Raw genomic sequence first — 15,246 nt, forward strand, 5'->3', positions numbered from 1 at the left:
TTTGCACCGATTTCAAACAAACAAAATGAATGCAAAAACAGTTTAAAATGCAAACCATGTTTGCATTCATGAACCAAAAAATGGGTAAATATGCATTTGCATTGCAACCAAACACAGCCTTTGCGGCATTGCCTAGTGCTTGACATGAGAGAGGTATGACATATTTTTGCCAAATTGAAAGAGGAAGCAATAAGACCTAGGTCTATTTTGCCATATTAGGATTGTTTACCGCATACCTTGATTAACTTTGCTGTATTATCTAGTTAGATATCCGAAGTAGATGAAGATATCAACTGCAGGCATGTTAGAGAGGTCCAGAGTAGCGAGGTTAGACAATGAGTATGTCAAGCAGGTATTGTTTACCGCAGATGTCTTGGTGGCATAGTTTTAGAGGACGAGTGGAGCATTATATAATCAATTTTAACTTTTATTACCTGCACCAAGATCAAGGCAAATATCCACTCTATAATAGTGTAGTATAATTTAGATCATGACTGTTATACAATGTTTGGAAGTGGCATTCCAACATGAAGACCTTGTGGCCATGGGATAGGTATCTTGTATTGATACAATACGCCTCATATCGGGCGTATTGCATCGTATCTTTTGAAAACGACATGGTCCAAAATGCCTGTTTCTAGGTGTTTTGGACCTCCAATTTCTTTTAATAATAAAAAGCATGTTAAAGGTTTCCTAAAAAATCAAAATTTGAAAAAAAAAAACAAAAAAATAAAGTTTCAGCTGTTTCTAAATGCTGATACGATATGGCCGAAAATTGTATCATATCAATACTTTGAACCTTGATCACAGGTCTTCTTAGCTTGAGTGGGCAAATGGTTACCTGAAAACCTTAAATTTGGTTTATTGGGATTTTGTTAGAGCTCGTACAGATATTAGCAAATCCAAGTCATCTCGGAATTGTATGTTACCAACTTCTAGAATTTTATGAGGTAGCCTCTGATTTCTAAAGATTACAATCGAATGTTTTTAAAACGTGTTTGTTATCAATTTCTGTCCATTGCTGAATCCCTTGAAGTTTGGTAATCGCAGTCACTTTCCCCCTCTTTTTAGAGGATTCTAACAAAGGGGATTTATTTGCAGTTATGTTAGAAAGTTGATGGGAGGTGAATGCAATCCTATTGTGAAATCCCATGGAGGAAAAAAAAAAAAAAACCTGGAAATATGCTTTTGTCCAAAATTGGTAACAAACATGTTTTAAAAACAATACTACCTTGTAAAATTCTTGAATCTGGTGCCATCCGATTTCGAGATGCTAGTATCTGTATCTGAGATCTAACAAAATCCCATTAAACCAAAGTTTAGGTCTTGGGCAACCATTTGCTCACTCAGCTGGAAAGACCTGTGATAGCTTTAATTGTCTAGGTTAACTTTGTTTTCGGTCCATTAGTACCATTGAGCTATAGATCTCAACAAACAACAGGGTAAACCCAGCCATCTCCCAACCTGGTGCAGGCGGGATTCAATCTCAATTCTTCGCTTCAATCGGCAGGAGCCTTTGCCAACCAGCCAGTTGGCACCTGTGCATATTTCCAGAGCTGATTTCGATGTTTGGTCACGCAAAACTGGGGTGTGTTCTGCAAAAAATGGGACTAAAATAAATGAAGAAGCAACATCTTGGGTCTTGTCCCCATGAATCAAAAAAAAAAAAACGTTTCTGGGAAAGAAAATGAAGTCAGCTTTCTGCTGGAACCACAACATTCATGAGAATTGGTTATCTGAGAGCAAACCATTTATCCTATGTTAGTAGTAAATGGATGCAATCGAATGAGATATAGGTAGATCCAAATTTGATTGTTTATATTTGAAATTTTGAATCAGATGGCATCTACTGGATATCTAGCAAATTCAGATTATAATCAGATATTAAATTATACTGAAAATGATCAAAATATTAATTATCATTAATAAAATGATTTTTAATTTTCATATTATATTTAATGAATAAAAAGAATTAAAATTTATTTATATGAAACTTGAACCTATGACAATTTATTGAAAATAAATCAACATTATTTATAATAAGTTTTAAGCATGTATATTTTAATTGAAATTGATTGGTTCGGACAATCCATACCGCTACTTTGCAACCCTAATAATGCCCACGAATGGCTGAGGCTGAGCCCTCCAGAAAAGACAAATGTCAATTCTCTTCTCCGAGGACTTGTTTTAACACCACTTAAATTATGGGATTGGTAGGTATCAAGGGACGAGGGTTCGGAAGCAGTGGAGGACCGACGACGACCGACCATAGCGTTTGAGTTTTGAAAACTTGAATGCCAGAGAGAACTCAGTTCACGTTCTCTGGTTATATTTTAACTTCATTATCATCAAAGAATAAGAAAGCAACCTCCCAGGGGCCCATGGGCCATGGTCCCTTTAACCTGCATTTGGAGCAAACCCACAAGTAGTTGCGTCATGTGATGTGCTGCTGCAGCCTGCAGCACATGAGAGTTGCTATCAACAACTGCTTTTGTGCTTTTGTGCTTTTGTGTCTCGTCTCGTCCCCAAGGCCAGGGGATTTCATTTCAACTCACATGCCATCTCTTTGAATCTCTTCTCTCCATTTCTCCGACCTCCATCCTTGGGAATTTTAGGCCTACCCTTCAGACTCAGAGAAACCAGTCCCTTTGCTTTGCTTTGCTTGACACGTGTAAATTAAGGGCTTCATAATTACTAAAACGCCCTCACCGACCATACAAAGACACCATGATCCGACTCACTTTCTCAATTCCATCCCCAACATGGATGGGCTTTACTTTTTTGGGTTGCCTTGTCCAACCCAATCATCAATTGGGCCTGCAATAGATATTCCCAACCACACCCACGACCCACCTAGTTACCATTGAACATGATGCTTCTGGCACGACTTAATCCGAGTAGTTCAGTTAAGCCATTAAATTAAATTTAAGTGCAGGATCGGATCTTTCTGGTTTATAGTTTCTACTTTCTACAACCCAACGAGGGTCAGATGAATGAGACCCCACACATGACGTGGCACGTCCAGGGAAACACTGATAAGGAAGATGGCTCGAAGTTGGGTGCATTAAAAGCTAGGCTCATCTACACAGAGAGAAAGGATTGATGAGAGATGGGGGAAGGGGGGGGGGGTCACCCTGATTAGAAATCTGAAATCCCCATGAAAAGCCCTTTAAAGATCCTATCCGCCCTTTGGTGATGCTCGCTGCAGGGCTGCAGCTGCTGGCTGGCTGGGGCATGCCTGACCAAGTCTTATCAGTCTTGTCAATATTTATTGCACTCTCACTCTCACTCATTGTGTATAGCGTGCAACCAACCAACCCCGAAATGCCTTTCTCTTTCCTTGAGTGACCTCCTTCACATGAGAGAGAGAGAGAGAGAGGGTCTGTCAAGTCATCTGTGGGTGGTTCAGTTCATACTTGGTAGAGAGAATTAGAGAGAGGCCAACCATTGATTGGTGTCAGAAGGCACTTCTGCCTATGCAAAGTGAGCTTTGGACGTTCAGTAAAGAGTAAGCTCCATGGGGGACCGTTCATGGACTCATTTTTACATTTTTATATTTTTCCCTTTTTAATTGAAAAGGAAGACAACCCTAATATATTGGGCTTCAACCCATTGACGTTTGTCTCATCTCATCTCATGGGTTTTGCTTATCTTGAGAAAATAGTTAAAAGGTATAATGGGTGGTCAAAAGATGGTCATCTCTAGGTGGTGTGGAGCCCAGGTGAGGTGGACCAGAGAGAATGAAAGCCAGGGCCCCACAAAAGAAAACAACTTATATACATCTAGACCTACTCTATATCTAATATACAGTGGTCTCCCCCTACCCCACATTATTTTTGAATGAGCAAGATCCTCCTGCCTTCACTCTCGTGATTGAATCGGAGGGTTAGAAGTAAAGAGGATCATCTTAGTATTTTGCACCTTTGATATTCATTCTGTAATCCTTCCCAAGTGAAAAGATTGGAAAAGAAGAAAAAACCAAGGAAAACTGGAAAAGGAATCAGTCAGAGTGCAAGAAGGGAGACCGGAGTCAAAGGTTCTAATGGGTGAATCATCCAGGACCAGATTCCAGATCATATTAGCTATTATAGTAAGGTGGTGATTTTGATTCAACTAAAACGTGGTCGGAGATTTGGTCTACACTCTACAGCCACGACCATCAGTGTCAAATTTTAGTCAAAGTAAACTAAAAGAACTAAAAGGATTTGACCTTTTCAACATTCTTGGTTGGATGGATATAGCAAGTTGAACATGAAAACGAAGATGAATTCATGTATATTTACATCCCGATTGGGCAACCTTCTTCCTTTTAACATTGACAGTTGATTAGAGCACCCGGCACCCAGTATGGAAAATACAAAAATGACCTTTATTGAATTGAACAAAACATGAGGCTGATTAGGCTTATAGGGGCATTCTTCTTTGTTTTTTATTTCATTTGTTTTTAGATGGTTATATCAGTAAAATGAAAAAAAAAATGAAAAATATGATAATTTATAAACATGATATTAAATAATCACATGAAAACATGTATTTAAAAAACGTTTTTTTGTTTTAGTTTTGAAAATAAAAAACATTTTTGTGTTTTTGTTTTGAAAAATAATCTATTTTCAAACCAAATGGTTTTTTATAGTGCGCGATCGAGATGCTCCTAGCTGTAGGGAAGCTCGGATGCCTGTTGCCAAGTAGGTCATTCGAACTGCAAAGAAAGAGAGGTATTAGAGAACCTGGGGTGGCTAATCCGGCGAGGTCACTCCGATGCTTAAGTCAGTAATAGTATATGCGAGCTGAGAATTTGAGAACAAGGAGAGCTAGAATGCACTAAACTGCGCGTACCTTTTGTATCATTGGGGTTAGTGCCTTTATATAGGCTATGATTGGGGTGGGCTTCACACACCGCATCTGAGATTTTCGGGAGGTCGCCTAACCGGTCTGAGATCCCCAGAGGTAACCGCCACGCACGTTGGCCATCCTCTAGAACACTCGGTACATGGGCCAACATCTGAGAAACATGGGAGTATCGAGCACAACTCGCAAGTTGCCTCATGAACCTCAGTTAGGTTGGCAAGCCCTCGAGGGAGGTCATTCCTCGTGTTGAGGTTACATCGGCTAATGACGAGGTGCTGCAGGTCGGCCATAGACGAGGTGCTCTTAGCTAACCTAAGTTGTGGTCGAAGTTGCTAGGTTGGCAGTAAAGGCAGGTCACTAGGTCGAGGCGAAAACAAACTACGATCTGGGACTCCAAATCATCGCTTAGGTGGCGTCTAGGTGTCGTCCAACTATTTTGATATACCATGTGTCACAATGTCATTGGATGGCCAAATCCGCCCTCATTAATTGCCCCCCACTCTCGAGCTGAAAGTAGCTCGGCGAAGGGAGTAGATCGCTCCTTTTGGCCCGAAATGACTAATTCAATAAGCTTGTAATTGTAAGCATTGGTCCAATTTGCTTCTCAAGTCGGAAGAGTCCAAGTGTTTGTAGCCTTACGTAGGACCTCGCCATCTTGATTATTAGGGCATGAGAGCGAATTCATCCGCTCAAGGAGAGGTGGAGCTGGTACCTTGAAGACATCTACCTTATTAGGGATGGAACCATCAAGGGGTTCTGCAATCCGACCATTACCTCAAGAGAAAAGTTTATCATGCCATCCTTAAGAGGGGGTTCTGTGTGATTGCTTTATCAGGTCGCTCCACCTAGGTAGATTTCGACGCAACGTCCTTTGAGCTGGTTCTCAAAAGAGTAGCCAGCGAGTTAGATGTGGAGCTTGAAACCGAGGTGGAGGTCTACTATGAAGAGATCAACTAAGTTTGCGTCTGTCATGGTGTTGAAAGCGGATTAGTCTTTCCTTTGTTCTCTTTCTCGTGCTGAATGCGAATTGCCTTTTATTTTGCCCATGCAAAAAAGGTGACTGGGTCTTATGTGGTGCTGAGGTCTTTTATCAGCTCGGCACCTTAGCCCTTAGGCTTTGGGAGTGACTCGTGGTCCACTCTCCTTATCATTGATTTTGCCCATGCCGAAGAGGCGACTAGGACTTATTTGCCCATGCCAAAGAGGTGACTGCATCTTATATTGTGTCGAGGTCTTTTGGTCAGATCGACACCATAGCCCTTAGGCTCAGGGAGTGACTTATAGTTCTCTCTCCTTATCCTTGGTTTTGTCCATGCCAAAGAAGCGACTGGGTCTCATGTGGTGTCGAGATCTTTTATCAGCTCGACACTTTAGCCCTTAAGGTATATACATATATATATAAATGTATGTGTGTGTGCGCGAGTATTCGAGCCAAATTTTTTTATTAATCAAGTTTGAATTAATTCAAATAATTAATTAAACTTGACTGGAGTTTGAACTTGAATCGAGAATCGAATTCAAAGTGAGCCTAATCAAATTCAAACCCCAACTATTCAATTAGCTAGAGCTCAATTCAATTGCAACCCTAACCTAAAGGCGTCAGTGGGAAAAAAAAAACCTGTCTACGCCTTTAGTTAAGAAATTAACTTTCATACAATAAGCAAATCAGTCCCATATTGAAGTTAACTTGTCATGGCCATGGAGACATCAAGACATTTTCAGCTAAGCCAAAAGATGCTTGATATGACCAATCCCAACCATCCACTAAACAAGCAATCTTTTGTCCTTTAAGTTAACGACAAGTTCAAAAGCACTTCCCTTCCATGTATTATGATAATGGAGATTTGGGGTTGCTTCTCATGGATCTCTTTGGAGGGTGACTTTATCCTTGGGGCTGATAGAATGTACAAGGTTCTCTAAGAAAAGAATATAATGGTGTTTGTTCTTGGGCATATAAATATTGGGCATACAATCCCTAATTGCAATGGCTCATTGTTTCTATCAATGTTTTACAAACCAGCCCACATATTGACCCGGAAAGCTGTCTACTGGGTACTGGGTTGAACCGTTCAACCGAGTAATTCACCCAAAAATGATCAAAACCATCTCAACCAGTGATTCAATCAGACGAGGTCACCCGGATCAATAATTATCCAGATTAGATTGATCCAATATTGATTTCTATGAATCCTATCAATCCATAGGTAAGAGGATGTTTTCTAATGTGAATGATTTTAATTTCTAAAACAAAAAGCCAAACAAGAATTCCTTAATGGATGAGGTTGAAGTTACAATAGAATATCATACCCTTAGATATTTTATTATTTAATCGTTTTATCCGTTAAAAGACGAAAAACAAATCATTATCAAACGGCCCCAGGATTTTTAATTGAGAAAAAAAAAAAAACAAAAAGAATGTTCTTTGTTCACAAAGTAGAGAAGAGCTATTGGTTCAAAACTTCTGAGACCAACAGCTGATTACAGTGGAGAGATGAGAGGAGAACCTTTCTTCTATTCTCATATGGAAATCTACTTAACACTCTATACCCCACTTGAGATCATCATAAATCCCATCTAGAGTTAATTGATCGATTAATGGAAAGAGTTCGAATCTCCCACCCGAGAACTCTACCCACATTTATCTTAACCATACATGAAAAATATCTCATCTTTTATATAATATTATATACGAAGAAATGCTCTCAATTCACAGGAGTAGTGTATTATGGGTATGCGTGAACATAATTCTCGTGGATAGGAGATCCGGGGTATAATGGAAACGCCATGCTATTCAAGAAGCAGATTGAATCCGGACATATGCTTGACAGGGGGATATATTTAGAGCGCCAGAGAGAAAACCTACCAATGCACCACCACGAGTTCAAATCAATCCCGACATCCCCGCCATGTATTAAAGACATCTATTGATGATGATGACATCATCATTCTTTATATTGGGGGAAATAGTATTCTCGAACGTTTAAAAAAAAGTAGATTCGTTTGCTACACAAGCCGACCAGCAAATCCATCCCCATCAAATGCGTCCATGCATGGAAATAGTATTCTGAGGAGAGCATCCCAGCAGCAGCAGGTGGTGGGAAAAGAGAAAAGGAATGGATAAATGGGGGCTCTCACTCAGGCTCTATGAATGTGTATGTGGGAAGGGAAAAAACTATAAAGTGGGAAAAGTTGGGTCTCACTTTTTTGTCCTTTCGGGAAGATGACGTGGAAGCTTCCTTAGCCATGAATTTTCTATTGGGAATTTGTTAGAGTTTTGGATTATTTGGGGAGAGAGGCTTTTTAGGCTAACCAAACAAGGTAGAAGTTTGACCGTTAAAACTAGAAAGTTGGGCGCCAACCATTGAAGTTGGAAGTTGGAAGTTGGAAGAGCCGTGGTCATGTTGGGTTTTGTACAGTTTGGCTTTTGTTGGCCTGGCTCTGGCTCTGGCTCTGGCTCATGGCTCTAAGCCTCTCTGTTCATGGCTTCTTCATCACCTTAGAGGTTAAGACCAAGACTTTCCTCCCGAAATATATTTATTTAATTTAAATGTGTGGAGATTGACTGATGATTCTTCGTGGAGACTGGAGACAGAGCTGCAGAGATAAGGGGCGATGGGCTCTCTCCTCTCTGTCATTTGTCAACCATGGACTAGCATTCATTCCGACCCCTCTCCACACTCCAAATTAAGTGCTTTTTACTTGGGATTTTCTTCTGGACCACGTGGAATTTGTCTTCTTGCTTGCCAATTGGGTTATGAAATCTGTTGGCTTTATTCACTTTATCTCACCTTCTTTCATGGATTATTTAGGTTTACAAACTCCCAAATTGTGTACCATCACCATGATACCTGACTCAGCTTCACTTCATGACGAATTCCACAAGCATTCTTGGAATCCTTTTAAATCAACCGGGTCGGTCCAGGTCCAACCGAGTCAAGCATCCTTCAAATATTCCTTAAAGTTTGGGCTGAATAACGTTGTAAGTTGTAAGTTGGGCAATATAATTTTTAGGGTAAAGACCCTTGAGCCACTCCAATATGACTGTTTTTGTTAGAAATAAAAAAACAAAAAACAAATCAAGAGTTTAGGAGAATATGGGTATGTTCTGTTTGATAGAAAATAAGAGAGAAACGTCAAATTGTCAGAAAGTCTTTGAGGTCAAGGAATGGGTCATAGTCATCGGCATCTAGATTTCTTGGACTACATAGATTTTTTAAGTCCCACTCCAAGTAATTAATGAACCAGTAGTTGTGATGGTCATTTGACATCCATCTCAAAATGAGGCATGGGTTCAAATCTGCCTAATTGTAGGTTTTTTGTGACATAGATGTCACCTCAGCTGTTCTTCTTTCATACTCTTTTATATATATTGAGAATAGCAAAAAAATGACTTCAATTTTTGTGCATACTGACCTTGGGAAAATTATTTTTTAAAGCTCCCCCAAAAAGTTGGTAAACTTCACCTGCACTCTGCTTCATCCCTTTAATCCCCTCATAATGTGTAATATGTAATACCAAAATAATTAAAGACAAGCCACCAAATTTCTCATTTGGTTTGTGTTAAAATCTCTCCTTTGTTGGTGTGAGTCTTTTTGTACAATGGGCAACTTTAGAAACTGCATTTAATAGTTTTGATGCTAATTCCTCTCTTTATAGCATTGAGTTGAGCTCTAAACTATTATATATATGGACAATATTGTCCTTTAGTAATTTTTCCATTGAGTATGGAAGTCCCACTCCCACATAATCATTAACTCATATAATATTATATATATATATATATATATATATATATATAGTATTTAATAAACTATAATTTATAATGACATAATATCAATTTTAAAATAGTATTCAATATATGCTTATAATTGTATTGAATTTAATTATAATAGAATTTGTGTTATGTTTTCAAGCAGTAGTCAAATTGTAAGATGGACATTTTTCAAAAGTTCAATAGCTTAGAATATAAAAGAAGCAAAAAAGTTTTACAATTCAGACCTCAAAATTATTTTTAGAAATCATTTATTTTTACATTAGAGTTTAGATTTACCAAATATGATATATGACACCATTTCTCTCTCTCTCTCTTATCTACTTATCTTTTTATGCTCCAAAAATTTTCATTTAAATCCAATTTTCTTTGTTTGGTTTAACCAACCTAATGGTGACATGCAACACTATAATAAATTCAAAGAATTAATTTTCAAACATTTTCATAAGTTTAAATATTTAATGGGTCAAAATAGATGGATTAGGTTGGGTTGTGTGTTAACAATTGTTAATGGGTGTGGATTAGGGGTGATTTTTCTCTGGATCAACTGATGGTAGCCAAGAAGGTGCCAGTTAGCCTACTGGTAAAATCTCTAGCTAGTTATAACGGAGACCTGGTGATGAAGGAAGATTTGGCCCAACCTCTCTATTACGTGACATGTGGCAGAAACAACAGCTCGGCAAAAGGGGCCAAGCCTAGGCGGGAAGGGGACACCAGCGGATTGAACTCCCTACGGGGGGCCCGAACTCACCCTTTGTAACAGCTCGGGATACACCTCGCCAAACTGGCCAACTTTGTAACAGCTCGGGATACACTTCGCCGAACTGACCCACTTTGTAACAGCTCGGGATACACCTCGCCGAACTGACCTGCCCTATAGATACCTCCGAGCTCAAGACTGCCTCGCTCAGCACTTCGCATCACCTTCTGGACACCAAAACCAAACAAGTCGTACCATGCCTGACACTAAGGAAGTTCGTGCCCGAGGGCGCCGCGCCTGACTGACTTGGGACCTGACGTTTGGCGGCAGCACTCTAAACGGCCACCTGCCACCGCCACTGACACCGCCGTCTCCAGTTAGAAAGACGATTAGGCAGTGACGGTTCTGTCTCAGCAGAAAGGACGACGGCCGAATTGACAAGCACAAGGGTAATCATACCCGACCTGACAAGAGCCTCGAGGCGAGTGCACGAAGTGATTATAAGAGCCCCCTGCCCCCTGACAAACAAGGTATGCAAACTTTGCGCTATTTGGTATTATCTTGCTTTTGAAGGATTCTGACTTGAGCTTCAGAGCCTCTACACCGGGTTCCTCCCGGAGCTTCCTCATCTCCTCCGTTTCAGGTTCCCTGCTACCCCGTTCAGAAGTAAGGCCGCGGACAGCTAAGACCGGCCGGATCGCGCTCCATTACTTGGGATTGAGTAATACAACTCACTCACTCTCAACTCTCATATGCAATTGAAGCATTAATATCTAGGAATTGTTTTATAAACCTTTTGTAATGACTCATCTTTGTTTTTGATATAATATGTTGGTTGCATCACAAACCAAACACATGGAGATATATCAGCCATGTGCCTCTAAGGATATTTCTGCCATAAACTGAGATATATACCCTGAATCGATGCAAACTTCTCAAATTTCTGTGGGTATATCCCATCATGTAAGGGTTTTTGTGACACCGAAATTGATTTTTATAATCATCAATCAAATATTAAAAAAGAAAATGTAGATCTTACAATCTTGAAATCATGGGTTGGATCTTATAATACTGTCATAATATGTGACACCTCATGGTTGTGACCAACTTGTCCGAACCTACGAGACATCAGACTTATGAAGTGGGTTTTGGATGAATGAGTCTTCCTAGAGCTTAGGTTTGCATATTAAATTAGGTTAGGTGGTCCTAACTCCTAAAGAGGTTAATTATAGAGATGCCTTGGCATTTGGATTAGTTAAAGCCATGGAATTCATCAATGTTGGTTTTGTCCAACGAGCTTTCTAATGTCAACTGGCTTCCATCTATATGCTTTTTATTTATGATTTCCTAGTTTGCCTAAGAGTTGTTGATGTTGGTTGTATTGTTTATTTTATATAGATAGAGAGAGAGCAATATAGTAGTATATAGTAGATGGGTTAGTAGGTGAGATGGTTATGATATAAAGACTAATTCTTGAATAGTTGAGAGAGAGAGATCACTTAGCTTTGGATGCTTCTTGGTTATCTAAAATGTTTGCTTGTGTAACTTAGCTTTTGCTTTGGCCATTTGCCCATTTAATTTTAGCTAAGAGAGCTGTGACAATGGTCCCAAAGTGGGAGGATCACGGACTGGACTTAACAGGGGACCATTACAAATTGTGAAGGCCCCAATATATATATATATATATATATATATATATATATATATATAACCTTTAAACTTAAAAGGGAGATCTGAATTCTGAACTTGAGTACGGATTTATATCAATCTGATACCAACTTGTAATGGTCCCCTGTTAGAGCCCCAATTGATACTGACCCACCCACCCTGTGAACAATATCCATGTTATCAGTATAAAGTTTCATGAATATTTCATTAATGCAAATATTTGTCACTTGTGTATGTATTCATGAAAGCTTTATACTAAACTTGTTTTAAGTTTGAATTAAAAGAAATGTTTCAAGTCTTCTTTGATAATCAAAAAGAGAGGAAGAAAGGAGAAGAAGAAGAAGAGAACCACCCTCTTACTTCATAAAATTTGAAATAAAACTTCAAGATAACCAACCACAGGGGACCATTACCTAGTGTGATGGTTGACAAATGTGAGAATGCGGATTTGAAAACGAGGATGGCCAATTTGTGTGAAAGGTAGCAAAGATTGGGACCGTACCCACCACCCCTTTCAAGACCTACCCCTGGACCAACATTGACTAATGACCTTTTATGGGGATTGAGATCTGCTATCCACGAGACATTAGGGAACATCTCCCTTGTCATTCATGAAGAGATCTTCCCAATACATGGTGGTGGTGTTCCGTGGGTAAAGATGTGGGTTGTGGGTAGCAGATCCCAAGTGCTTTCATTAATGTTGCACGTCATGTTGTATGTAAAACTCTTTATCATCAATCAGGAGTAAACACGTTGGAATTTATGGCATAACTGGTTATATGACCTTTGGGGGCATAATGACCAAATAGAATAAAACTAGACTTGACCCTCATGCAAACTGAACTTTTATTTATAGGAAAATTTCCACTTTAATGCCCTAAACTTTGGGGAAAGTGTCATGTTAATACCCGAACTTTCAGATGTGTCACTGCAGTACCTAAACTTTCAAAAATTGTCAAGTTAGTTCCTGTTATTAGTTGATCGTCAATTATCTATTGAAAATGTCAAAACTACCATTCAAAAGAAGATACTGTTCATTGTCTTCTATCTTGAGATTGAACCACAAAAAAGAACATATGACGTGTAAACTGATACCTCACCCGTTTCTTCCCATAGAGCCTTGCCCCCACACATGAAGCTCTCTCTCTCTCTCTCTCTCTCTCTCTCTCTCTCGCTCGCTCGCTCTCTCTCTCTCTATATATATATAGATATCATCTCCAAAGCTTCTCCTTTGATACTGTTGCACTAGAAAACAAAGATGACAAGGAACACAAAACTATTCTCCTTTCATTAGAAAATTATATACCCAACACAATGAGTTGCCAGAATTGGAGTAACTCTAGCCACTGGATTCCTTCACCTTCTTTAGAACCCAATAAACCCCAAGAGCAGGAGGACAACCCAGTTGAAGAATTGCAGGTCCCATCGCCGACCACTACCACCACCATTGATGTTGAAAAAGAAATTGTTGATGCTTGTGCATCACCGGAGGTTCCACTTTCTTTAGAACCTAGTAAACCTCAAGAGCAAGAGGAGGACTGGGTTTAAGAATTGCAAGGCCCATCACTGACAACCACCACCATCGGACTAAGGTGGTTGGTCATATTTGGATACCAGATATATGGGTGCAGGAGGATCTTCTAAAGGACTGGATCAATTGTTCAGCTTTCAATTCATCACTTGTTCCCAACGGACTAATGTCTGCACATGTGAGTATGCGACGCTGATCGAAGAGAATCGATGAATGAATTCTAGTAGATTGAAGATAGAAAATATGTGTTAAATCTTCTCTTTGCACAGTTTAAGCTTCAACTTTTGATCTAATAATCACTATGTTTCTTTAATTTCATTGTTTGTTAATACAAAAAAAGAAATTAAAGAAATATTATGGTGTTGGTGTCTCTGTGTTCTTGCTTTTAGATAGGAATACTGGACACTCGATGATATAGACGAGTTGCTTTCGGTTCTCTCTTTATTTTTTCATTTTAATTAATTTACACGTCATATGTTCTTTTCTATGGTTCAGTCTCAAGGTAGAAGAATAAAAAAACAATAAATCGTGACTTCTTTTGAAGGATAGTTTTCAAAATTCAATTACTGCAGTGAAATATTTAAAAATTTGGATACTAACTTGACGCTACCCCAAAGTTGGATACTAAAGTGGAAATTTCCCTTATTAATATAACCCAAGCTATGTCAAAATTGATTTGATAGGGTTGGATCAATATTTTGGGTCAAAAGGACAAAGTATCAAAAGCCTATTTTTGTATTTTTCATGTTTTCTCATACTTTATAAAAGTATGAAATTAAAAATAAAAAATGTTGGGATCAAATGACAAATCAAAAGTACTTTTGAAAAATTTATCTAAATATCATTGATTTTCGGGCAAAAAAATATACCTACCCAGACTTTGTAGATACATTGACATCGGTTTCTAGACGACCATAAAATGCTGGTCACAAGACCCCACAGCCGCACATAGGGAACATCCCTTGTACATGAATGGTGGCATTCAGGGAGAACGAGATGTTCTCAGTATACGGCCGTAGTGAATTGTGGTAAGCAGATCCGAACTCCCAGTACGTGTGTCCGGTTGTTCCTCACGGACGGTACGGTCAACCTTGTGTTTGGAGAGGGAGTTGAGTTCTAATCCTCTAAAATTCTACGGTTTCTACCCGTAATCACGACACACTGCGTCAGTTCCATTAATGTAGGCCCGCCCCCATTGATTAGGTACTTCTTACTTGAACCCTTGAAAAAGGATTCGAACACGTGGAGATGTCAAAGGATAAGATTCCATAGCCAATCACGGCAAGCGGGAGATTCCCAAATCCCAAGCCAAACCTACGGAACAAACCTTAGGGCATGGGCATCAAATAATTGTTGTAGCCGTGGGCCCTTGGCCCGTGGAGGCTGGAGGTTCTTTTGTTTACTGACTTCACTCTCTCTTCCTGGTGGATTTGAAAACGGGCAATCATTTATTCCCCAAATAGCTTCACCCCAACTTGCCACGTGGCTATTTCTCTCATCGAAATTCCAACCGTCTGCATGTTGTATATTTTCCCTTGAGCGGCACTGAAATCATTTTAATTATTTTATTCATGATTAATTAATTAATTCTATGTGAAATTATTTTTTAATTATTTTAATCCGGGCCCCATTTCTTAATTCCTACTGACCAACTGGGCCTCAAATCCGAAAGTCATATCCACTTGTTCCATTGGTGTTCCAGCCTTTGTGGGCATAAGAATCTATAAC

The sequence above is a fragment of the Nelumbo lutea genome, chromosome 1 (assembly GCF_056320005.1).
Source record: "Nelumbo lutea isolate HS-2025 chromosome 1, American lotus-T2T, whole genome shotgun sequence".
Classification (NCBI taxonomy): domain Eukaryota; kingdom Viridiplantae; phylum Streptophyta; class Magnoliopsida; order Proteales; family Nelumbonaceae; genus Nelumbo; species Nelumbo lutea.